Genomic DNA, 27129 nt, shown 5'->3' on the forward strand with positions numbered 1-27129 from the left:
TAATATCCTAGGACCAGAGACTGTTATATAATCATCCTTTGGTGGAGACAATGAGGTCACATGTTTGCTTGTCTAATCACTGATCAGGGGCATGTTTGATTGCAGATAATGTGCTCACTGACCCACAACTTAATTACTGAGTGTCTGAATCAACAAAGCTTTCAGATGTAGGTCTTGCCTAATGGTGCAACTGTTCAAGATCATTGCCTCTGTTCAACCTCTAAACCAAAGGTCTGGGGGATATGATGACAGGCCATTGCCAGTGCTACTCTCAAGGATCTCACATTGGAAAACATGCCAATTCCCATGGTTTATTTTCTAGCCAGCAATAGGTTTCATTGTTTGTATCCAAGGACAAATGGAACTAACAACTCCAGAGTGCCAAATACAGGTAAAGCCATCGATAGAAGCATGCTCTGTAAGGAAATTATGCTACTTAACAGAGAGGAGGTGGTTCCCTTCCCACGATGGTAAATAAAATAAGCTGGGGAAAGTCTAGGGAATAGCCAAGGGGGCCACAATATGGAGTGTATTGGTTGGGATCTCTGTAATAGACCAGAATCTGATGACAGAGTTTGGAGTCTAGTGGGTTCCTCAGTAAGGACATTTTTCCTGGGTAATTTTATCTTCAAAATGCCACAGTGAATTCCACCTTTCTCTATATCTATAAAGCACCAATCAAAAAAAAAATAGTGAGGGGCTGGTGTTGTGGTTCAGCAATAGAATGCTCGCCTATTATGTGTGAGGCCTTGGGTTCGATCCTCAGCACCACATAAAATAAATAAAATAAAGATATGAAAAATAAATAAGTGAAAGGAAGACCAGTAGAGGAAGAAGAATAGGAGGAGATAGGAGGGAGGAGGAGGAGGGATGGGAAGTGGGGACACTGGGGAGTGGAATGGAGTAAATCAAATTCCAGGCATGTGTGATTTTATGAAAATTAACCCAACTATTATGTATAACTATAATGCAATAATGAAAGAAAAGAATTCCTACCCAGTGTGTGGGTATGGGTGGGTGGGCTGTTGCCCTGGATTCCAAATGGAGTTCTGACTTCCTCTCTCCTGAACTGTTGTTATCACAGCCACAATGCCTAGCAATGAATTTGAGATTTGGAAAAAAATATATGTCTGGAGGGTTGATCTTTTTGTGTTTTTCCCCAAATATTTAAGGAATCTTGGTCTATGTGCTATTGTTATTTTATCATTTAGAGACAGCTGTATTGTTTCCTATTTCCTTAGCTGCAAATTTAAATAAATGGAACATGCCATTTTAAAGAAATTATAATAAAGTTGGTTAACCCAAATGATTTTAGAATACTAAGCAAATGCCTACATTCCAACACCAAACAGAAATTCCCAGGCCTGTTGGTCAGCTGGCCTCCTAGAAGTTGAAAGGTCTCCTTTGGCTTCTCCTTATGTTCCTTATCTCCCACCAAGTATGGAAAACTCATCTCTGGCTGGGAGAGGAGGGTGAGGATCGCCTAAGCCTGAGAATCTTGGTGTGTGGCCAAAACCAGAAGACACAGTATGAAATAAAGCAAAACAAAACCATAAATCAAGAACAAAGCCTTTCCTGTTTTGTTTTTGCCTAAAGCTTGCCATTAGCCATCAAGCAGCATGGCTTGTGTGGGTGGGTGAATCACATGTTGATGTGTTCCAAAAATGTTTGTGAAAAGAAATTTCTCCAGGATCCTGCCTTGTCTAGTGCACCATAGGTTTTTGAGCAATGTTAAGGAGCAGGAATGGCTCTCAGAGAAGTCTAGACCACCTTTTTGCATGCCCAGAATCCATCAGCCACCCACACACTGGGGCAAAACCTGCCTGCACCTTCCCTCCCCATTGCTCCTCCCAGTCAGTTTTACAAATTCGATTTCAGAGTGCAGACTTGCCGTTTGCTTTGCAGCTCGCTTTAAGCCCAAGGGGAAAGCCTCCTTCCCTCTGGAATCTGCATCTTAATATATCCTCACTGAACCAGGGAAAGAGCTAGTCATAAAAAAGAGCCTTGTTACCTGATAGTGTGGTTTCTCCTAGTCAGTGATGTCTCTGAATTATTTTGCTCAGGAGAAGTCAAATGTTAAAGGATTGATTTTTCTCCTATAATAAACAAGCATAGAGGTGAAGGATATGAGGCCAAGAGCTTCCCAGAATCTGAAAATGATTGCTTAATTGAGGTTGTTTTTCTTTCTCTGAAGAACACCTTTAGGTGATGATGTTGTTAAGGCTGTAATCTTAGTTTATGTCTGAATCCCCTCTTTCTATAATCAGTATATTTTTTGACAGTATGATTTGCCTTCAATGCAGGATCTAAACAAGTTTTGTCATTTGCTTAGAGAAAAAAAATGAACTCAATACATGAGTTCTAAGGGTTTTCTTGGCCTGGCAATATGCTAGTGGATTGCTGTCTATCCCAGAGAATGCTTTATGTGTGGCTTGTTGAATGAATACATGATTGTGTCTGAGTGATATAATATATCCTTTCCTTCAAAGCAACACAGAAATTTCACTAATGGTACATAAGGCAAAGAACTAACAATGGGCCACATTGATGTACACGCTCAGCATCAGGTTAAATTCCCAAGGGAGCATCAATTATCAAATTAAATGCAGTTTCTATTTCAAGCTAGATTGCAAAGCAATGGGATAATGCCACAGGCCTTCCAAGGAAACGAGTTTTAATTGATCAATCTGTAGTCCTTGAATCCAAATGAGCCCTGTGCTCATTCCCAAAGGGGAAACCCTGATTCTAGGTCAGCCCAAGAATGTAGGAGAGGGGATTTCACAGGATGGCACATTCAAATTAGTAGCGTTCCTTACATGGACCTAATCACAATGGGAGGCTTTTTGTAAATCCTCTAGCTGCTCTAGTTAAAAATGAGGGATTCATTTGGGTAATTATCATCCCCCATGCCCAGGGCCTAACTTCTAGAATACTACTGTGCCATTCAGCTATTCAGTAAGCAACCTTGGAAACAAAGCTAATTACATCCAGTCTGTGCTCTCAAAATATAAAGATCATGCAAAATGAGTGGCTGAGATGATTCTGAACAGTGTTTTCTATGGTTTCTGATCCAAAGGGAGAAGGCTTTCCAATTGTCCCATTCAGTCATGAACCCAGCAGGGCCTTTTTCCTTTACTGTCCCAAGTACAATATAGGAAGATCCCAGATTTAGGGAAAGGATGAGAGGGAGTGATGGGGGGTGGTATTTTAAGCAAGGTGATTTTCTGGGTGAATTTGCTCTGTGTTCCCCAGAACTTAATATAGAGCCTGACATATCTATCAAATGTGGGCAGAGTGGATGTTGTATCTTTGAGTACACAATAAAATGCTAATCATCATTTACAGCATGCACTCTAAAAACTGGATATGGTAGCTTATGCTTTTCTTATTCAAATAGGTGTTGTTTCTAGGATTTTTTTTCTTTCCTGATGACTCTTCAACTACTTGAACTTGTTTCTCCCCATACAAAAGTTGCATAATAACTGGTTGCTTACAAACCCATAAGATAAGTGTGTTTCTGAGTCATGTATGGCTTTCTTCTCCCTGAGACAAGGTCTCAATATGTTGCCCAGGCTGGCCTTGAACTCCTGGGCTCCAGTGATCCTCCTGCTTCAGCCTCCTGATAACCTAGGACTACAAGTGTACCACCATACCTGGCTGATGCATGGGTATTCTTGTTTTTGTTTTGTGGTGCTGGTGATGGGACCCAAGCCCTAGGAAAGCACTGTGCCATGGAGTCATATCCCTAGCCCATGATTTATGGTATGCTACTTACCATAAAATGTGTGATTTTTTTTAAACTTTAGTTTTTTTACATATTTAATTGTCAATGGACCTTTTTTTGTTGTTGTTGTTTGTTTGTGTGCGGTGCTGAGAATCAAATGCAGTGCCTCACATATGCTAGGCGAGCACTCTACCACTGAGCCATAGCCCCAGCCCTGATTTTTTTTTAAATTATAGCTTTATAGAAAGCCAAAGCTCTAAATTTTCCTATATTATACTATAGGTACTCAGCAATGAATGATAGAATATGGAACTCCTAAATCCTACACATAGTGATTTTGAACATTAACAAAATAAAATACACATTACATTTAAAGCTCTCAAAAAATCTATTGAATTCATCTCATGGCTTCGGTCTGCATTATGCTGCAAATGTGTCTTGGGAGACTTATTAAATTATGAAGACAGTTTTCATAACACTGAACCAGAACTTAATTTTGAAACTGAGTGTGGATAATTTATATTTAAACAAAGTGAAGACTGAGGTAAATGCTGTAACCCTACCCAACCATGACAATTAGGAAGGAAAGAGACAGCCTGAGGCAACCCAGCACCATATTATTTAGAACTTGTTCACCTGCTCTACTGACAAATGATAGGCTGGCAGTTCTGATTGAGCTTCCCCACCCCATAGGCATATATTAGATGTAGATCACCAAGATAAACCACAGTCCAGCAAGATACCTAGGACCTAAAACCAGATAGGCAACCCCTCAGGAAAATGTAAACCCATCAGGCATCAGAGAGTCTCCAGCCAGTCACAGGTGTGGGCAATAGTCTTGCTTTTGGAAACCACTCTCTGCAAAACAGAAAAGCAGATTCATTTCCACTTGGGCTTTTTAGAAGTACATCAAATTTTTTACAACAGCTGGCTCTGAGGCAAGGATAAAGTTGTTTAGCCCCAGAAGTGGTGTTGAGGTCTGTGCATACCAGGTAGGTGACACCCTTTGTGTTTCGAACACCATGGCCTTTGATCATCTGGTCACTCGTGTCCTTGCACTGTGAAGTTGCTTGTGTGATTCTTTTTATTCTGTGATAGTGTTGGACATTGATTAAATTTACACAGAGACTCTTCATCTGAGCTGCAGGTGGCATGTTTCATGTTCCTTTGCACAACTAGCATATGATCTGCCCCTCTCTTTTGTTCTGATCTCTCAACTTTATTGTGCCTTACAATAAACTCTATTCCATTTGGGTGAAGGGAGTTTCTGAGCCTCTATGGAAGTCAAATACACTCTCCACAAATGTCATCTTTGGAGAAGGAACATCAGTGATATCCAATCCCTCAGGCAATATTTAATTTTGTGTGCAATGATCACCCAGCCATAGTGTTATTCGTAGTAGCTAATAATTCAGAATAAGAAGCCCACACTTAGGCAATAGAGGATTTGGCTCATTTTTACATCTTACTTCTCTCCATGTTAGTGAATATGTGGCTGTATGAAGATATGAAAATTAATTTAGTCTAGATTCAGATTTTACATTTACTCCGATATTTATTTGAACTCATAAAAAGTTTATTGACATAATTTAAAAGGTGAAGAACTAAAATGCATTCCAAATATTGACCAAGAGACTGTGGGAAGTAGCTTAGAGATCTTTCCATCAAAATCGCTGTTACACACATTGCCATATCCTGCTCCATAAAATCATATCCCTCCTCAAAACCACACCCTTCAGGTGGCGAATTTATGGGCTGATTTCCTCTGCAAGTTGCCACAAATGAAGATAAATTAAAGTGAAATGCAGCCAACTAGAAGGAAGAGATATAAATGTACAAACAGGCCATTTCTGCTAGAGTCTCAGGCATTCAGGAGGTTCATAATCTTCATACAAATATAGAAAAATTTTTATTGAGCTATATTCATTTGAATCCACTCTCTTCATTTTTAATTCTTCACATCAAGCCTGCAAAAGAAAAAAAACACTAGTTTTCTCTCCCCAGGTTTATTTTAAGGCATGGCAAACAAATAAAAATCGTATATATATATTTATGGTGTACAGCATGATACTTTGATATATGCATGCATTGTGAAATGATTAAACCAAGATAATTAGCATATTCATCACTTTACATTCTAACTTCTTATAAGAACATTTAAGACCTATTCTCAGCAATTTTCAAGTATACAAGACATTATTATTACCATTATCATTGTCACCATACTATATATACACTAGATCTCCAGAATATAGTCTTCCTATATCTGAAATTTTGTACCTTCTAATCAACATCTCCCCATTCACGCAGTCCCCTGCAACTACCATTCTACTCTCTACTTCTGGGAGTTCAACTTCTTCAGATTTCACACGTAAGAGAGATCATACAGTATTTGTCTTTCTGTTTCTGGCTTAGCTAACTTAACAGAATGTCCTCTATGTTTGTCATGAGTTTCCATGAGATACTTTTAGGGACAGGTTATAAATCAATCTGATTGGTACAAGCCAAATGGGACACAAGACCCCATTTTCACTTGGAAATTTCATCTCAATTCCATGAATGTAAAACGAACTATGGGTAGAAGGTGTGACCACCAACTTCAGCTCCAGTGATTTAAATAATTGCAAACTAAATTAGAATGGCTTCCTTGTGAAGATTTAGAGTGTAATACTAATCTTATGACGATGAATTCCAAGACCTTTGGTGCCTGAGATAGATTTGCATTCATGGCTCCATTCTGTCACCCCTCTCTATATCCATTCCTGCTATGTAGTTTCCTACCATTGTGGGTGGGATATAATTTTTCATGCTTGAGTTTGGCCATGTGACTTACTTTGGTCAACAAAATGAGGCAGAAGTGATGATGTTCTAAGCCTACACGTCAAGAAATTTCACATGCTTTTGCTTGGTCTCTTGTACTTCTGCCATTGTTGTAACAAGGGTATGCCCAGGCTAGCCTCTGATCCCAAGAGAAGGATGAGAAACAAGTAGATCAGAGCAACCCTAGTTGTAAAGCCTCATGTAATAGAGAGCCCCCAGCTGACCTGAAGACTCATTAATATTTCTGGCCAAGATTAGCTGAGCCCAAACAAATTAGCTAGAATTTTTAAAAAATGGTTTTTAAGGGACTAGGGTTGTGGCTCAGTGGTAGAGCACTCATCTAGCACGTGGGAGGCCCTGGGTTCGATCCTCAGCACCACATAAAATAAATAAATAAATAAAGGTATCGTGTCCAACTACAACTAAAAAAATAAAAAATATACATATTTTTAAATATTTATTTTTTAGTTGTAATTGGACACAATGCCTTCATTTTATTTATTTTTATGTGGTGCTGAGGATCGAACCCAGGGCTGCACACGTTCAAGGCAAGCACCCTACCACTGAGCCACAACCCCAACCTCTGAAAAATTATTTTTAAAAAATGGTTTTTAAGCATTGGATTTGGGGTAGTTTGTCATGCAGCAATAGTTAATTGACATGTCCCATTTTTTTGTAAACTTCTTGTAATGCAGGGATTCTTGAACATCACTGATACATCTGTTTTCTGTTAATCTTTGGTATCTTCTTTGTGTGTTTTACTTATATAAATGGGATAAGTATTTTCTAAGTAGAATACTCAAACTTTTTCATTACCAATAGCTGGAAGGAATAAAAACTCTGCCAACAAGGGTCCTCTCCCTGCTAAGGTAAAAACTATGGCTTCATACTCTCCACAAAGCCCAGTTTTCTCTACTTCAAAGGCTGGTGAGCCAAATACTCTTATTTTTTTAGTCTCTCTTACAGCTAGTGGGAGCCATGGGTCCCAGGTCTGGCCAGTGAGTTCTGAGGAGAAGTCTATTGCAGAGATCTGTTAGAAAGCTTTGCTTTCCTGTGTATTTCTTTATAGATCACAAAGCCCCTTGTGTCATTGAACATTTGTAGCATTGCTATGATGCAGGATGTGGTGTATCCATTGGTAAGATGAAATACATAAAGGTTCCAAAAGCTAAGTGACTAACTCAAAATGTCATAGCTGACAAATGGAAAAACTGGAATTTTAATTCAGTTGTCCTGACTCTGAGACTCTTTTTACTCTACTGACATGGAAGGTTTGGATGGTTTGGGAACCATAGGGAAAGTTAGAGGGATATTAATAGTTGTAAAACTGAAAATGCTCTCAATAGCAGTTGACACAGTCCCTTGTATTTCTCTAACATTTTATTTTATTTGCTTATCTTTTATTTTATTGTGGTAAGAACACAACATGAGATATACACTCCTAACAGATTTTTAGGTATACAATAAAGCATTGTTGAGTTTAGGTTCAGTGTTATACAGCAGAACTCTAGAGTTTATTCGTCTTGTTTGACTGAAACTTTATACCTCTTGATTTATAACTTCCTTTTTCCTCTTCCATTCTGCCCCTGGCAACCACCATTCCACTCTTTGATTCTATGAGTTTGACTATTTTAGCTACCTCATGTAAGTGGAATCATACAGTGTTTGTCCTTTTGTGACTCTGCCTAATGTCCTCCAGGTTCATCTATATTGTCACACAGTACAAAATTTAATTCTTTTTGAAAGCTGTATAGTATTCCATTGTACATTTACATCACATTTTCTTTATCTATTCATCTGTTAATAGATATTTAGATTGTTTAGTTTTTAATTATCAATTTTTTGTGCATGTTAGTCACCAAGAGAAAGTAAAATACCACCATCTCCACAGTCCAGGGTCTCCACAGGAGATATGTATCATTAACCAGCAATTTCAAAGCCTCATCCTGGTGCACCATGCCAGCCCCATCTCTGACCATTCTCTCTCATTCATCTGTACTCTGAGTTCACTGGACCACTTACTTAATGCTTCTTTAACACAAGAGCCATCAGGCCTCCCCCTCTTTGCTTATAACTTTGGACTAAAATCCTGCCTCCTCATGACTCTCCATGTAACATACTGAATTGTAATCATTTGCTTATATGCACATCTCACTCCTAACATTTTTTTCTGTTATAGCTCTCCTGCCACTAGGCTGTGACCCTGTGTAGGGTCTAAACATGTCCTATTCACTTTTACATTCCATTGCCTATCATGGTACCTGCCATATAGCAGAGACCAGGGAACTGATGACTTGGGCCACTGGATAAATGAGAAAAGAAAAAAAGGCTGAAATTGTAGTTACAGCCAAACCCACATTCTTCAATGTGATGCAGCAGGAATGAGCAAGAGGTTCATAGATGCAGTAAACCAGGAGTGCTGATTAATGGGCTAGGTCTCCACTGTGCTGTCAATTTTGCTCTAGACCCTAGCCACAGTCCCATCATGGCCAGGGTATGCTCTATTCACTTTACTGCTGTGGTCACTGTGCTGGGTGACATATGGCCCAGTCTCCCTGGCTAAGTAAGAGGCCCATGACAAGCTGCCCTTGAAGCCGAGACATTCCGTAGGCTTCTCTGACCAGCATAAAAGGGGTGATGATCCATAGCAAATTGTCACTAAAGCATGTTCTGTGAGGTGTGATTTCTCTCCAAGAAATATTCAGACTGGGAAGCACTATCTGCAACCCAGAGATCAGTGCCATTTATATGGCAGGATTGATATGTACTCTGAACTAAGGTAGATAAAATTGTGACTATACTGAGAAATATTACTTATGCAACATTAGCTGTAGGGGATCTGGGCTCTTTCCCTTTACCCAAAGTGCCCAAGGCCAAGGACACCTCTCAAACTCTGATTAAAGATGGGAACTCTGGCAGTGTTGTCAACCTGTGGCTTCATATGGGGGTGGAAAAAGAGCTGATGGTGACTATACCAGTCTCAAACACCTACTATGTTCTGGACACTCCACCATGGATTTATACAGTTACCTCATTTGATCTAAAAAGTGAACCTGATTCTTCTTCCTAGAAGAAGCCAAACAGGAGGCAGTGGATGAAAGAGAGAAAACATTGCAGTTGTCCTGTAGATCACACTGTGCCTCCAGATCCCTTTTCCTCTCCTGGGTATCAGTAGAATTTGAGATGTCCCAGCTTGAACACTGGACTCTGCTTATGGATAAGGACTTATATAATCCTACCTGGAGTACAAAGCCACAGAGGACCAGAATCTCCAACCCTGGCCTCATGGGAGTTGGCATATGCTAGCAATGCCTGGAAGATATCAGAAGACAGAAATTCAGGAATCCAGAGACCTGAGCTCCCTGCTCTGCGTCAGGGCTCAAATTTAGAAATGGAAATCAATGGGAAGGGATCCAGAGCTAAAATTGCCCATGCTGTAAAGCACACTTGTTTGTTGGGGCGTTGGAATGCAAGTGTGTTGGGCAGTCTCCAGGGCCACACTGCTTTGCTGCCTAGACAACAGCTGTCAGCTATTCTCCTGTGCCCTGTCCTTCTGTATGGGGGCATTTGTAAGAAGGATGGGGAAAGTGAGGCACCCTGCTGAAAAGTCACTCGCCAGTTACCCCACAACTTTTGCACTCAGATTTTTTTTTTAAGTGGAAGCCCAACCTCTAGTTTACTTCTGGGCAAGGGACACTTTGGCTGGTGCTAAGATAGGCTAAATTTCCCCCTTGTGTCACACCACATCCAGCCTGAGGAGCATGTGATGTTTACGCCTTGCCATGACCCATTTATAGCTGTGTTACTCATAGTCACTGTGGCCCTACATATATCATGTGGGAAATGGAGTCTTCTCAACACTTTGGTCTTTTAACCAGACACTGTATTTGGTCTTTTAACCAGACACTCAGGGGGCAGTGCAACAATTACTTGCTCCTATGTGGTGCTAAATCATAAAGCCATAAACACAGTGACACTCAAAAGTAGTTGGGATTCGGGCAGTGTTTCACACTCTGTTTTCATTTGCAGTGGCCCACCACATGCCCAGAGAAAACCAGTGAACACTTTGAAGTTCGATAGAGGGCATCAGAAATAAAGACAAGAGCCTGGCATTTGTGGAGCCCTCTAGAGGTTACAAAGCACATTCACACACATTGTCCTATGTGATCATTACAACTACCACCATGAGGAAAGTGTTAGGGAACACCACACACACACACGGTCATAGAGACAAGACATGTACAGTTTGGAGTTACGCTCAACTCCAAACCCAGAATTCTTTCTTTTATCCAAAACAGCCACTCATAAGATCAATGAAACAAAATTCTGAAAAATTAGAAAATTTTTTCCTAAACTATGAAACATGCATCAAAATTGACTCTGGCATATCATGAAGCCTTTGGTGGCAACACTGATAACTGAATTGTTTCTACCAGTGACTATTTAAAAACAGAGAAGATGAGAGAGGTGTGAAGAACAAGACATTTGTTCTGGCAAAATTCTTCACCTGAAATCCAGAGTAAAGTAGCATTTTGTGTAAGACATGGAGAATTTGAGTGACATCAAGGAAAAGGCAAATTACATATCCAGGTCAAATCTCATTAAAGTAAATTCAAAAGGAGCTTTTAAATTTTATTCTATTGATAGCATGATACATTGTCAGAGTTAGGGGCCACAGGAAGCTGAGACACAAACTTAATTTGGTCGGTGAGATCTTGATGAAGAAAGGGGCATCATCTAAGTTACCACAGGTAGCTAGAGAGTTTGTGGAAAATTTCTCTCCATCCATCAGAACATATTCCTCCCTGTTTTCAAAGGGGCCACTGACTTCATTGTGGAAATACTGACTCGAGATTTCCCTGGCAAAGCAGAGGTCAACAATATCGAGAGGTAGAAGAAGTGATAAGTTGAAGAAATGACTATCTTGACCAAAAGCTTCTGACTTCCCAAATACAGGAACATTCTTCTATGTTGTGTATACCTTAGCATTTGAATCCTAGATACAATGGTGATTACATGGGAAATACCCAGAATCCTCCTACAATTGTCTAGCAATGATCTGTGGTAGCCATGTGTTCTGGAACAACCAAATAGAAAACCAATTTCTTGACATAGTTAACAGAACACCTGAAAACAAATATAGGCCTCTCTGCTGTCTTCCAGAAACATACTCCTGGAAACCACATGGTCATACAGATTGACTCTGTTTTTATAATAACAATGATCATGATGAGTGGTTCAAATTCTCAGTATTAAAAAAAGTACAGCCTTTGATGTACCATCAAGCAAAGATATAACCATAAAGTTTTATCTTTCAAAATAGTTAAACTTATTTTCAAATATGAATGAAATTAGAGGGTTTTTATTGCTTCTCATTTTAGAAATTAAGAAATTTGAATCCAGATGGTTTGAGTCTCTTGTCCAAGATCATACAGCCAGTTAATGGCTAATTCAGGAAGAAAAGCTGGTCTGGAGCTCTTTCCCTTACACTAAATTATTTTTCAAAATTTCTGTAAAATACTGACAGTATATTAGAGACACCAGTGGCAATAACTGATAAAAAGAAATATATTGGTAGTGTATCAAAATTTTGATTTAAATATGTGTACTTGTTCTGTCCTAATGAACACCAAAATTTAATCAAAAATGTTTCTTGTCTTCTTAGAGGCATTTTAAAAATATTTTCTAGATAGTGAGGCCCTAAGCAACTTAGCAAGACCCTGTCTCAAAATAAAATATAAAAAGAGTTGGGAATGTGGCTCAGTGGTTAAACACCCCTAGGTTCTATCCCTGGAACCAAAAACAAGCATATATATATATATATATATATATATATATATATATATATATATATATATATATAGAGAGAGAGAGAGAGAGAGAGAGAGAGAGAGAGAGAGAGAGAGAAGAGAGAGGATATATATACACACAAATATATCTGTGTGTGTGTGTGTATATATATATATTTTTTCCTAGAGTAAAATGCTGAAATCTGACATGAACAGCATGAAGTGTTGGGGGTTTTTGTTTGATTGGGTTTTTGTTGTTGTTGTTGTTGTTATTATTGTGGTTTTGATACAGACTCAACTCAGGACCTCTTATATACTAAACATGTGCTTTACTATGGAGCTACAGCACCAGCCTTTTGTTGAGATTCTTTTTACTATTTACAGCTTGTCCCCAACTTACAATGGTTCAACTTATGATTTTTAAAGGTGTTGCCTTAGGAGTATGTTAGGAGTTAGTAGAGGTAAACAGGGTAAACCATTATTATGGGAAAAGAAAGAGTGAATATGGCATTTCCTCATCAAGCCCAGACAGGGGGAAAAAGTCATCTGATTCAATTTGTGTTCTTTGATTTGATGATGAAAAAGCAATCACATTAAGTAGAAAATGTACCTTGAATGATGAATCTTGATTTTTTCCTGGGCTATCAAGACATGATATGTTCCTCTACCACCATGCTGGGCAGTGGAAAAATCAAGAACTCCCAATTAGCCAGGCTATGATGTGTGGTGGGCTAGGTGTAGTAAATGCATTTTCAACTTTGGTATTTTCAACTTATAATGGACACAACCCCATCATAAAAAGGAGGATCTATATATAACCATGTATGGCTTTTATCTTTACATAACTATGAATATCATACATGCCAGCATATCCCCAAAGTTTTGTTAATTTGTTTGAGAAATACTAATTCCAACAGGTGATAAAAGAAGTTTCACTTTTGAAAGGGAGGGAGAAAAAAATCCTCTGTGGTCAGTTAAATTAGAATTGACCAAATTTTACTATGTATATATATGAATATACCATGGTGAGTGTGTGTGTATATATAGCACCAATTAAATAAACAATAAATAAATAGAAGATGGACCAGTAGAGTAGAGGTAGGGGAACAGGGGAGGGAAAGAAGGAGGAGAAAAGGAAGTATTGGGGACAAAGTGGAGCAAATTATATTCCATTCATTCATAATTATGTCAAAATGAACCCCAGTATTATATATAACTATAATGTGTCAATATAAAACATTTTTTAAAACATACTTAGTTAAGGAAAGATAATCCAATTTCTTAATTTTAGGGCTCCTTAGAGCTTTAGATATATAAATGTATATTGTGTGTATTAAGAGTAAGAATAAAGCCACATTTTATTTTCAAAATTTACTCCACCACTACATTTTCCCAGTTATAGTGTTTGCATTTTTTATGTCTCATTATTATGCCACAGTGTCTGTAGTATTTCATCAGGAGACTGCAACAGAATTTGCTTGATTGAAATCCTATTATTGAACATGTGGGTTTTCAATCAGTTTTTAAATCTTAAATAAACAATTTTTTCTGCATGAACATTGTCTTTTGGAAGTACTTCCATCAAGGCATACCTAGGTTGGAAGAGATAAAAATCCACAAGGTGTGAGACTTTCTTCATTTATTAACCCCCCCATCCTCATCACCTATGCTACTATAGTCCCTGCTATGCGGGAGACTCTCAATACCCATGGAGAGAATGAGTATGTCTGTCTCATGATCATTTTCCCATTCATCTTTGGAATTTTCTAAGAGGAAAATTGTTAACTTTGTTTTCTTGAGCATCCCTTTGATTTCTAATGAGGCTGCACATTTTCTCATGCTTCTCTGCTAATTACATCCACTTTTGTGAATTGTGTGTTCATTTTCTTTAACTATTTATTTATTAAGGTGTTAGTGTTTTGCTTCCCAATTTGCATGGGCTCTTTATATAATTATACATTTCATGCAAAACAATTTTCTTGATAGGGTTTGCTATTTAATGTATTTTTTCCAAGTATAGACTTTTAAAAAATGATCAGCGTTTGGAGGGATTATTTCAATGGCTCTTATTTAAAAGCTTATCATGGAAGCTTAATGCTTTCATCCCACCCCCAATCATTCAACCATTATTTTTAAAGTTAGTTATAGCCAAATTCTATCTTTTGAAGATATCACCAAAGGACTTTAATGTTATAATCCTAAGAGAGTTAAGAAGTCATGAAAGGATATTTATGGAAAGGAAAGAAGCATTGGATATTTGAGGTCTTGTTTGTAGCCTTTTTTATATAAATCACTCCCAATGTTGTGGAGAATTTTCTTCTTTTTGAAAACCCAGAACAGGAGTTCAAAGTTGGCTGCACATTAGAATCACCTGGGCAGTGCTATTTGTTGTTGTTTTCAATCCTAAAGTCCAGGCTGCCCCAGACCAGTTATACTAGACTCTGGAGGTGCAATCAATATTTTTTAAAGTTTCCCAGGTGCTCTGATGTGTAATCAAGGTTGAGAACCACTGGTCTAGAAGGGATTCTCAGACTTCAATGTCCATGTGACCTGGGGATCCTGTTAAAATGCAGATTCTGACTCAAAACATGTGGAGTGAGGCCTGAGACTGTGCATGCCCAGCCTCCCAGGGAGCACTATTGATTCATGGACCATGTTTGGAGAATTAAGGGTTGAAAGTGGTGGTTCTCAATAGGGAGGGGCTTGCCCACCCCCCACTGTACATTTGTTAATATGTTTAGGCATTTTTGGTTATTACAGCCAACAGGAGGAGGGTGGGCCATCCAACAATGCACAGAACAGCACCCACAACAAAAAGTTATCTGGTCCAAATGTCAAAATACTGATGTGAAGAAACACTGGTCCAGAGAGAGCTGTTTCCTGTGAAAGAAAATGCTCACAAACCTGAGCTAGTAAAGAGCTTTGTGTTCTGGTGAAATAAGTGGTTCCTTCTGGGAAACACTGCTGATGAAACATGATTTTCTGATCAACTTTAATGAGATTAAGAGATCCTTCAGGGATATTAGATTTACCTGCCTCACTAGATTTGCCTTGTAACAGTTTAATGATCACTTGTACCTGGTTTCACAATGTTATCTGACCACATTATTTCCTATTCCACATTTTAAAAAATTTCTCTTATTTATTTTTTATGTAGTGCCAAAGATTGAATCTGGTACCTCACACATGTTAAGCAAGCACTCTATCACTGAGCCACAACCCCAGCCGAATTCCACATTTTTTGAACTGGATTTTTGAAGCCACTTGAAACAACTCTAAAATAAAGCTTTGACATGTGCTCACAATCAACTCATCCAGAAACAGCTTCAACAGCTTTGCCTTGCCGGTCTCTGAGCTATTTCCCAGGTAGGATCCAGACTCTACATTCAGCTAGGGTTTTCCTGCATGCTCACTGTGGAGATGTTTCCACAGCAGAAGCTGCCTTCACATGTCAGCTCTCCTGCTTTCTACCCGTGCCACCTTGCACCATGTGCAAGTTATTTAACCACATAAACCCCACTGTTTTTCTGATGGATATGAAAATAATAGTGTCAAGCTCATAGGATGGTTATAAGGATGACATATTCATACATTTAGCAGAGTGCCTCCTACATTATCATTGTGCACTTTTGCTATTATTCTGAGACAAAGGCCCACAAAAAGCTTATAAGTCAACACATTCCTTCCTCCTCCTCTGTCTTCCAAGTAAGATTTTCAGTCTATGTCATCTTAGCTTCAAGCTCTTCATGGTGCTTATAGTGGAGGGAGATCTAAATGGGTAGAGGAAAATTGAAAGAAATGAATTGAGTCTACATTACAGGGGAAAAGAAAGGCTTAGGGCTCAGTGTAAAATTGTGATTCTCAGAAAGAAAGAAGTGAGATTTGAGTTGAGGTAAAAAAAAATTCTCTATGATAAAGGAAACTTGGGCTGATTATGAGAAAATTTTAGGTAGTTTTACCATGTAACTCTTTCTTAAATATTTGCATCTGTTTTTGAGGTCATTTTTGGAAATAAATTTACATTTCTTTTTGGCTCTATACTTACATGTACTAAATGGTCCTAAAGGTGGAAAACAGAATTCCTGTCTAATTGGGTTGCACTGTAGGCCAGGAAACGTATTAGACACTATACATATATGGTAGACAAGTCAAACAGGTTACTCTTCTTCATGGAACTTAACATCTAGAAGGAAAGTCTGACAACAACATAAGTGATGGCAATTCACTCCTCCATTGTGATAGGTGCTGCCATGATGGGACAAACACAGAAAACTATGAATACCTTATCCAGCTTAAGGGGCCATGCAAAGGCTTTTCAGAAACTGCATTTATTTAAACTGGGGAAAAGAAAGGCTTAGGGCTCAGTGTAAAACTGTGATGAGACCTGACTCATGGGTAAGAGTTAGCCAGATAATTGGTAATGGAGGTGAGAAAGATTGGAAAAGAATTTTCTGAGTATTATGGTTGAGATATGAGGTGTCCCCCAAAGCTCATGTGTGGGCAATGCAAGAAATTTTAGAGATGAAATGATTGGGGTATGAGAGCCTTAACCCAATCAGTTTGTTAATCCCCTGATAGGGATTTGCTGGGTGATAATTACAGGAAGTAGGGTGTGACTGGAGGAGGTGGGTCCCTGCCTGTGGGGATGTACCTTTCTGGTTTATAATTTGTCCTTGATGGGCAGAGCCCTCTTTCTGCTTCCTGGTGCCCTGTTCTCGGCTGATTTCCTTGGCCACACTCTTCTGCCATGACCTTCTGCCTCATCGCAGGCCCTGAAGAATGGAGTCAGCCATGGACTGAGGCCTCTGAAATGGTGAGCCCCCAAGCAAACTTTTCCTTCTCTTAAATTGGGTATTTTGGTCACAGCAGTTAAAAGGCTGACTAAAACACTGACTGAGCAGGTGCAAATGCCTAGAGTCAACGTAGCACCTCCATGAACTGAGAGAAGTTCACTAGGATTGGAGCAAGCTAAGTCCTGGGTAGAAAAAAAATGCAGGATGAAAAACTCCTGGTTGGTCTGTATCATTTACTGCACACCCTAAGGGTAATGGGGAACCACTGAAGAATGTGCAGCAGTGCAGTGATATTATCACTTCTGTGGGGGTTTTGTTGGGGAGTGGATTTAAAAAGCAAGCGAGGAAAAGCTTTGAGGGGTGAAATTCACAGGTAACTTTGGCACTTGTAGGACCTCAGTGAGATCACCTGTGTGACAGCAATAAGCATTGTGAATAATTAGAGTTTGCCAAACTTCATTTAAGGTCATCAAACATGAGAAATTCAGCACTTGTCCAAAGGCTCTTGCTTGAGAATTGAGAAAGGAGGCCCTTATCTATTGGTAAAACCCCTAGTGCTCCTCAACGAAGAGTTTCAGTTCCCGATCTCAAATTTCCATGGAGAGCTGAGGAAAATTTCCACAGGCCTCAGAAGTATTACTTGGAGCAGTAAATACAAGATAATTGGCAAGTGACCAGACTGTTATGGCATGCAGTGGGAACTCAGACTGAGCTCTTTCCTGTCACTTCAAAGTATTTTGTGGGCTGGGAAGAATTTGACCTTAAATAAAGTAGAAATGAACAGTCTCTTGGATCCCATGGCTTAATTTATTGAACAGGAGAAATAAGCCTTGTGAGGGAGACAGATCCATTCCTAACAATTTAACCATTAATAAAGCCCTACTATATATGGAAGTCAGGAGAGAAGGTAGCTTGTCAGAGGGCAAAGGAATCGGCCCCATTATACAAAATAGGTCAGGCAGGGAAAAAGTTGTTGTGTCTCCTGACTAGTTAAGTTGATCAGAGATGACAGGCCTTGTCGGTTTTGAAGAGATTGAAAAAGGATAGAGAATATACAAGAGGTTTCTTTCTTGCTGTGTCCTTTCTTAGGAGATAGCTGTTTCAAAGAGGACCTGAAAAGGAAAGCACTGATAATATTTATCACAGTTTTTAAGTTTCATGCTTGAAAAACTGTGTTTTTGTAGGCATGGGTGTTTGTGTGTGTGTGTGTGTGTGTAGAAACAAGTTTTTCCAAAACAAAGTTGCTTCTTCTAGGGAGTTCCTGGGGCTGAATAATTCTCTTTCATTTAGGACTAATGAAATTCCAACCCCTAAGGAGAGTCTTCCCTTCCATTGGTTTGATTTGGGTGATACCCTCTGCTTTTTTCATGTTGTTCAAGTTTTTTGTCCTCAGAAATTAAGAGAGTGGGGAACCCACTGCATATGGAAATAAGCTAAAGAAAGAGAGGAAACAAAAGTTAAAACGTGTCCCTCAAATGCTGGCTTTTTGGTTTACTTCTATATCTGCTTCCCCCCTGAAACATCTCCTCCCTAATAACTCAAATAAGCAAAGGAAACACTTTTCCAAGTGATCAGAGTATGCACTTTGCTTGTTTGTCATCTGGTTTGTGAGAGAATAGCATCAAGGAAACTGACTTTGTTTGGAAATAATCTTTCTAATCTCCTCAAGATAAACAGCATTTGATATTTTAAGTACATATACGAAGTTGTGGTTGGTGAGGATCTGTAAAGGTGAAAGAAAAACAAATACTGAAGTGTTATGGTTATGTGACTTCAAGCAAACCTTACATCTCTGGACCTCAAGTTTCTCATCTGTTAAAAAAATCAGAGAGGTAGCCCCCAAGATGTTAATAGGACCAACTTGTATAATCAATAGAACATTACAAAAATGACACAGTATGTCTTCCAAGGCTAGATCATAAAATACTTTGCTTGCTTGCATTGCATTCTCTTGGATCACTCACTCTTTGAGAAGCCAGCTGCCATGTTGTGAGAACACTCAAGCAGACCAATGGACAAGTCCTTATGGGAAGGCACTGAGGCCTCCTAATTACAGTCATCACCAGGTAGCTAGCAATGAGAGTGGGCTATCCAATCTTTCTTTTTTTTTTTTTTGAGAGAGAGAGAATTTTTTTTAATATTTTTTTTTTTTTAGTTCTCGGCGGACACAACATCTTTGTATGTGGTGCTGAGGATCGAACCCGGGCCGCACGCATGCCAGGCGAGCACGCTACCGCTTGAGCCACATCCCCAGCCCCGGCTATCCAATCTTAATCAAGGCTTTAAATGACTGCAGTCCCAACTGATATCTTGACTGCCACTTCATGGGAGACCCTAGGCTATAACATACCTAAGCCATGAATTCTTGACCCACAGAGACTGTGAGATAATATTTATTGTTCAAGTTGTTAAGTTTGGAGTAATTTGTCATACCGCAATAGATAACTAGAGCTGCCTTAGGCTAAGTCCATTCCTTACATGTTTATGCCAATGAATAGATGTGATCGATAGGAATCATGAAAAGTTGGTATTTCATTTGACAGGTCAAAAACTGAATCCAAGCTGCAAGGTAAATACCTTGCAAATGCATTGGGCATTTCTAAAATGGACAGAAAAAGTGAGTAGCCAGAATCTAGAGAAGTAGCAACCTGAGAACCGATTGGTTCAGCTTTGTGGGAGCAGGTCACAAAGCAGCTTTGTGGCTGACCTTGAACCAAAGCTTATAGTGCAACAGCTCAGTACCCAGCAATTTGTTCTGAGCACATTACACTAAAGCACAACCAACTTATGTTTACACACTCAGAGACTGAACTTGTTAAAAGAAACTCTAGTGAAATAGGGGCTTACTTAGTATTCCCTTTAATAAATCACTCCAAAGGATATGACTTGAGATTATCTTGAGGGAAGAGCAGCCTTGGCAGGTTTTAGAGGGAAATGAATTAGGATAGAGGTTAAAAGTTACTGAGTTCATAGTTAAACCCAAAAGATTCTTCAGAGTAATGGATATAATCTGGGAAGCAGGGAAATAGAGAGGATCTTTGTATTCAGCTATAATGGCATTGATGGTCACCTAACCTGTGAGAATGTGACTCATCATATACTGATGGATAGACACGCATCACAACACTGAGAAAGCACAGAATACTCGTGGGAACTGGCATGTCTTTAGTCCCCTTTAAGACCAATTTGGCTACTCCTTGGATTCACATGGCAGTCTGCATAATCCAGTATCTCTTTCCTGTGCTCTATCCTAAACAGAGGCTGTAGCACCAATGAGTTACCCTACATATATGTGCACATTTACACTGCGTGGCTTTTTAGGAATGCTTGGCTGTTTTCTACATTTGGAGACTTTCATCCCAAAGAAAGACATTCAACCAAAAAAAAAAAAAAAACACTTTCATAAGCAAGAAAGATTTCACTGTGGCTTGTTAAGGGAAGATGTGAGAAACACCCTCTAACTCAGCCCTTCTCAGCCCAACCTGCACATCAGAATTACCTAGAAATTTTGTGAAACATTCTCATGCCTAGTTCTTTCTGTTCTTCTTTCAAAGAATTCATTGGTCAGAGGTGGCACCCAGGTAAGTCCACATGACTCTCTAGAATAGTCACTGTCAAAGACAATGTATCTAATTGCATTCAGCATTTTGCTGCTGCCTAACTCTAGGACTAAAATAATTAGAATAAAAATGAGCAATTCTCACCCTAAAGCTCAAGACTGGACAAACCAATTGTTTAGAAACTGGCTACTTCTTGTGTCATAATATTTGAGAAAAGCTATAAAACTGCCTAGCCGTGATCCTTTGGTCCTGTCTGCTCTTGGACTTGAAAAGTATACAAATTTAGAATATCTTTTGTGTTTTACTTCCACTACCTGTACATCCATAAAAGCATGCTGGAATGAAGATTATCAAACCCAGCTTTTTGTCTCAGCATATATTTGAAACTTGACAAGGCCTTCCTTAGAAATATTTTCATAAAGATTGGAAAAAATGATTTCTGCTCTTTCTTCCCATTCATTACATATAGGAATCTCTCTGTATTATTTCTTACAACTGCATGTAAATCTAAAATAATCTCAAAATAAAAAAAAAGGTTAAAAGGAAAACTCAATGATAGGCTAAATTGGACCTATGGGCCCTATTTTGCCAGGCCTGGGACTATAACAGTATTAGCATATAATTAATAGAAATTAATGTTGTATTAGTGTTTGAGTTAGCTCTTTTTGTCACTGTAACCATAATGCCTGACAAGAACAATTTAAAGGAAGGAAAATTTTATATTGGCTCATGGTTTTGGGTGTTCATGGTCAACTGACTCCATAGCTCTGAGTCCAAGATGAGGCAGAACATCATGGTGGAAGGGTGTGGCAGAAAAAGGCTGCTCAGCTCATGACAGCCAGGTTTCAGGAAGAATTTTGCTCACTAGGAACAAGATATAAACCCCAAAGGCATGCCTCAAGTGACCTACTTCCTCCATCCACATCCCACCTGCCTATAGTTATTCAAATTATTAATCCTTCAAATGGTTTAATTCACTGATTAAGTTATAGTTCTCATAATCTGAGAAATTCACTTCTAAACACTCCTACATTGTCTCACACATGAGCTTTCAAGGGATACCACTTATCTAAAACATAACTGTCAGTGAGGTTAAGTGACTAGTTGGTAAGTCAATGCCATTGACAAAATTCTTTATCCTGTACATTAGGATTGTCCCTTGTAATTTGCACAACACATTTCATCCCCATGGGAGCTATCCTGTCTGCCATGTGGAGAGTCTGCCTGGGGTAATGATTAAGAAATCTGCCTAGATTTGACTATTGTCTGCCCCACTGTCTAGCTGTACAATCTTGGGCAAATTCATGTAACTGTTCTGTGCCTCCATTTTCTCATCTGTAAATTTGAGCTCCTACATGTACAAACCCATTTAAGTCTCATAAGATAAAGTGCTTTGGAAAATGTCTGACCCTTGGAAAGACTATGACAAGTATTTGTGATTATTGCCTTGTTGATATTTAGTGTGTCTGAATTTCAGCAAAGAAATCTGACCAAGTGTCTCACTGTACATTCAAACACTAGGTAAAAACTGTGGAGTGGGTGATAGCATAGTTATAGGATCTTTGAATGCCCAGATCTAAACTATCTAGATTGATGTTTGGCTCTAAGTCAATGGTTCTCAAAGTATGATACCCAAACCAACAATAGCTGCAGCCCTGGAAACTTGTTTCAAATGCAAATTCTGGGACAACCCCAGAACAACTGACTCAAACCTTTGGGGTTTAACCCAGCAATATAAGCCGAAGTCATCCCTCCAGCTGATGTTACTGCATGCAAAACTTTGAGAATCATTGCTCTAGACCTATCTAAAAGGTTTCCTTCACAGAGGCCCACAGGATGCTGTCCTTGGTGCTGCCCTGTCCCTATTCTACTCAAGATCTCAAGTTAGGGAGAAAGCTTCTTAAATTGGCAGGTCATCCATGCAGTGCCAGCCTGGAGGAACAACTACATGATTGGATGCTAGAATGTAAACCTGTAATGATCTCCATAGGTTGGAAGTGCCTGCCAAATTTTAGAGAGCTGTTTTGGTTTTTAATAAAGATAGCTTCCTTTTTTAACCTAACTCAAATTTCTTGGCATTTTTAACTTCTACATGATTGGTGAAGTTGTCAGCAGTGATCCAAGCCTCCATGTACCATGGCCCAAGTCCACACCATGGTAAATGCTGCAGAATTGCAGCAAGCAATAGAAGGTTGACCCCAACTATAGAAGAAAAGCCCTGACTACCACCTCTTGTTATTTTATAATTTGATTATCTAGTGAGAAATAGTACTGCTCAGAAGAGGAAACCATGTCTAGACTTGGGTATGAAGGGTTAGAAGTGGGGTAGTGGTGGTGAGGAGGTTCCAGAACTTGATGCAGTGGCATTTGCCACCTGTGCTGTAGTACTGGAGTATTATTAGCTGTTTTGTCTTATCTGGGCCATGAGCTCCTCTTCCTATGCACTGGGAGCCAGTGCAGCCAGGGGCTCTGAAACCAATTGGGTTGGTAGGGTGGCCCGCTTCTGGCTGTGAAAGCATGTCTATAATTATTCCATAATTGGATTGTATTTGGGTCATAATGACTTCCAGGCTGTCTCCCCTGACAGATAACAAGCAGCAAAATTTGTATATGATTCTTCAGGGAGTACAGGACACCATTTTTTTTTTGGCTATTGTTGATGACAGGGAGCTTTTCAGAATAGTTGACCTGTAGGGTGATGATTTAGGGGCATCTTGAAATGAAGTTTTCCCAGACATGTATTTTTTGGCAGGGGAGGATTACATGGTAGCATTTCAGCATGATTTCCAAATCCTGGTGCAAATATATATATATATAGTGTGTGTGTGTGTGTTGTGTTTATATGTGTATAAAGATTACACTTAAGTATGATTCTTTTAATTAGGCAGTGAGGGTTGGGGGTGGAACTCAGTGGTAGAGCACCTACTTAACATGTACAAGGACCTGGGGTCAATGACCCTCAGGATGACAAAATATTAAAAAATGAAATAAAATTAGGCAGCAGGAAAAGAGCAAATAAAAATAAAAATTGAGACAATACATTTCCTTTGGAATTTATCTATAAATAGAGATGGGTAAGTTAATCTTGGCTATCTTTCTATGTCAATGAAAAACAAATGTCTTCCTGGATAAAAGGAGAGCCATTATCTGGTCAATTCTGGCCCTGTGGAATGGGTTGTAGCTAATCCCACTCCTTGGCAACTATAGTTGCAGACTATGTAGTGATCTTATTGTATTCGTTAAAAGGGATTGCTCCCATTTTCTATAAATGAACTCAAATAAGCTGATGTCACAATTAAGCTTAAAATTAGCTTTCTCTGGAGGGAGATAATAGTATATGACACAATCATATACTATTGTGAAGCTGGAAGTCATGTAAGAATGTACTATAAATTCAATTTCTGCCCTCCTGATCTCACAGAACTGCTGGTGGGCTCAAAAAGAGAATAAACATGGAAGCACTTTGGAATTTTTAATATCAATTTCAAGGACTTGTTCATGTTATTGCTACCATAGTCCCTATGTAAAAGGTGTGATTTTATTTATTTCATAAAACTCTAAGTAAGCATCCGTTTCCTCATTGCCTGCCTCCTGATGCCCCTTTAAGCAGCCATTTCACAAAGTCTCCAGACTCTCATGTTTTCTGGCACCTGTATTTATTAGTAACTGCCTACCTGTTTACTCTTATTTCAAAATAGACATCACTTAATTATTAAATTAAGCAATGTCAGAAAGAGGGAGACAACACTCCTGAAGGGTAATAGTTGAAAATCGGATGTGGATATAGCATAAGACAGGACAGGATGTCATAGAGAAGACACCCAGGGCACTTCTGGGTGTCTTGACAAACACGGCTCTCATTTTATTTCTGGACCACATGAAAGATTACTATAAAGATAAGCTGCCTCTTTTTGGCCATCAAACCCAACTGAAATGTTCGGGAAAATGGTGTATGAGATTCACTGTTTGACTTTTCCCTGAGAGGAGGAGAATGGCAGCTTCATCCTCCAAGTATTTCTTACACTGATTCTCTTTAGAGAAAAATCAGAAATCACAAATCAGATGCATTTGATGGATAAAAATTGGGGAAAGAGGAGAAAAAATCCCTTGAAGTCTCCAAAACAAAATGAAAATGCTCAAGTGAAATGCTTATAATTCTGCTGTCTCAAAACAAGGACTTTGGAAACAAGAGCTGCTGCAGGTTTTGAAAACTGGAACTGCAATGCCTCCTCTAGGAGAAAGAGGACACCTGCAGGTCAGAAATCACCTCACTAACTGGTGCAAACTGCAGTGGCTCAATGTAGGTGGTGACTGAGAAACAGGTCTTCCTGGATGCTTGCAAGTATTTCAATGAGCTCATATTAGTCACCAGTAATTAATGGATTTTAATTTTCAGTGCACTTTCTTCCCATCCCCTGCGGAAATATGCAGAGCTAATCTTTACACAGTATTTCATTTATAAACCAACCAGTTCTCAGCCTTGAAAGAAAGGGGCAGAGTGCAGAAGGCATGGGCACATTGCGGGGACACCAAAGGGGATGAACACTTTCTGGATGCTGGCTCGGCTCATACCAGCTGACACAGCTGAGTCACTTCTCTGTCTTTATGGTCCCTTCTCATGAATTGGCATTATTATTCCTATTTATATATTTAGCTCAGAGTGATCAGGAAGTAGACCAAGGTCACAGAATTATATGTAACAGCTGAAAGTGGATTTCAGGTGTGTCTCACTCTTTAGTATATCCAGTGTCTAGTGCCTGCTGTCAGGTGGGCAAAGCTGTGGCAGGAAGCCTATCCAAACCACCTCAAACAGTCTGTCGACTCCACTGTGACCACCCTACTCCGTCCTGCAGAACTCAGGTTCCAAACCCTTTTCAATTGTCAGTATCCAATGAAACAGAGACAATATTCAAAATGAAAACTGTATGCCTTCCCTAGAAAGTTAGGACATAAAACTGGGAAATAGGAGACTGGGATTTTTTTTTTAGTTGTAGATAGACACAATACATTTATTTTGTTTATTTTTATGTGGTGCTGAGGATTGAACCCAGTGCCTCACACATGCTAGGCAAGTGTTCTGCCACTGAGCCCCAGCCCTAGCCCAAGAGACTGAGATTCTAGACTGGTACTAATCTTGACTCAGTTTCTATTGCTAATAGATGAGGGATTTTAAATTCTTTCTAATTGTAACATTCAATAGTTAATAATAGTAATAGCCATTATTATGCTGAGAACTTTCTACAGCCTATGTAATTCAACGTTTTTCAACCCGCCATGAAGTATGACAACTACAAATGTCTTCAAACATTCCTAATTGTCCATTGGGGGGGAGAAGAATCTAAACCCCATGAGACAGGTGAAGAAACTGAGGCACAATCATTATGTAAAAAATCAGAGACCAAGGGAATAACAAAGCCAAGACCTGAACTTATGCGTGAATTTCCTCTCCTCAGCATTTCTTTCAGTAGAATACCTATTTTCCAACATCCTATCTGGAATCATTCTTTGTTGCCTATATTCAAAGGCTGTACCTTATCATTTCATCCCTGCTTTATCCACAATGCGTTAATATCCCCTCTCATTCCTCACCCAGTTAGTATGTGAATTCCTTGAGGGGCATTGTCGTTTATCACCTTTTTTTTTTCATCTTGAAATATTGGAGATTGAATCCAAAGGTACTTTACCACTGAGATATATCCCCATCCCTTTTTATTTTCTATTTTGAGACAGGATCTCAATAAATTGCTGAGGCTGGCATTGAACTTGTGATCCTCCTGCCTCTGCCTCCTGAGTAACTGAAATTACAAGTATTCACACTGCACCCGGCTCTCACATATTTTTAATGTCACCATGACTGACACGGTAGGTGCACACATACTCACTTAAAAATGAGTATATTTATTCCAGTACTTTAATCCCTCCGATTTATATACAGTTCATAGAGTTAATGTGCATTGTGAAAAAAAATGTTAATTCAGCCAAGGTAAATTCCAACTAGACCACATACAAAATTACTAGTAAATGAAAATCGAGTCTGAATAAATGGATGTTTGAACACTCAGGATTTAATAAACCTGTGTGGTAAGTTTTTAGGAACTAATTGTCTGTGAAATTAAATGGCAGCCATGATTCATGATTCCTATCATTTGTATTAAAAATTGGGGGTCAGGCAAGAGCTAGGCAGCCAAACGTGTATTACTTGTTAAGGATTCAATTGAACCGTGTCAGGGCAGGTCTTCTGGGGTGGAAGAAGTGCCATTGTCCTTCCTACAGAAGTTATCCAATGACTTTCTGGCAATAGGGAACGCTTGCTTTCCACTGTTTTTCCAGCAGTCCAGATGAATTGTTCTGAACAGCCTTTGCGCCACCTGCCTGGACGAAAGAGACTTCAATCTGTCGACTGCTTAATAGAAATTTCCCTCAGTGAGAAGCCAATTGACCAA

The 27129-nt window shown here is 39.1% G+C and overlaps 1 protein-coding gene across 2 annotated transcripts in view; it reads right to left on the minus strand.

Annotated features, from left to right (window-relative positions):
• Positions 1 to 5278: 5278 nt before the first annotated feature.
• Smpx (small muscle protein X-linked) overlaps positions 5279 to 27129 on the minus strand; it is a 56112-nt gene continuing 34261 nt past the window's right edge. Inside the window, exon 5 of one of the 2 annotated variants that reach the window (XM_046430591.2) lies at positions 5279 to 5691. The gene's annotated coding sequence lies outside the window, so the exon portion shown is untranslated. Of the gene's footprint in view, positions 5692 to 17914; positions 18239 to 27129 lie in introns of those variants that run through there. The other variant, XM_046430592.2, reaches the window with a different exon arrangement.

Source organism: Marmota monax, unplaced genomic scaffold (assembly GCF_021218885.2).
Source record: "Marmota monax isolate L192 unplaced genomic scaffold, Marmota_monax_Labrador192_F-V1.1 WCK01_AAM20220418_F8-fsc00307, whole genome shotgun sequence".
Lineage (NCBI taxonomy): Eukaryota > Metazoa > Chordata > Mammalia > Rodentia > Sciuridae > Marmota > Marmota monax.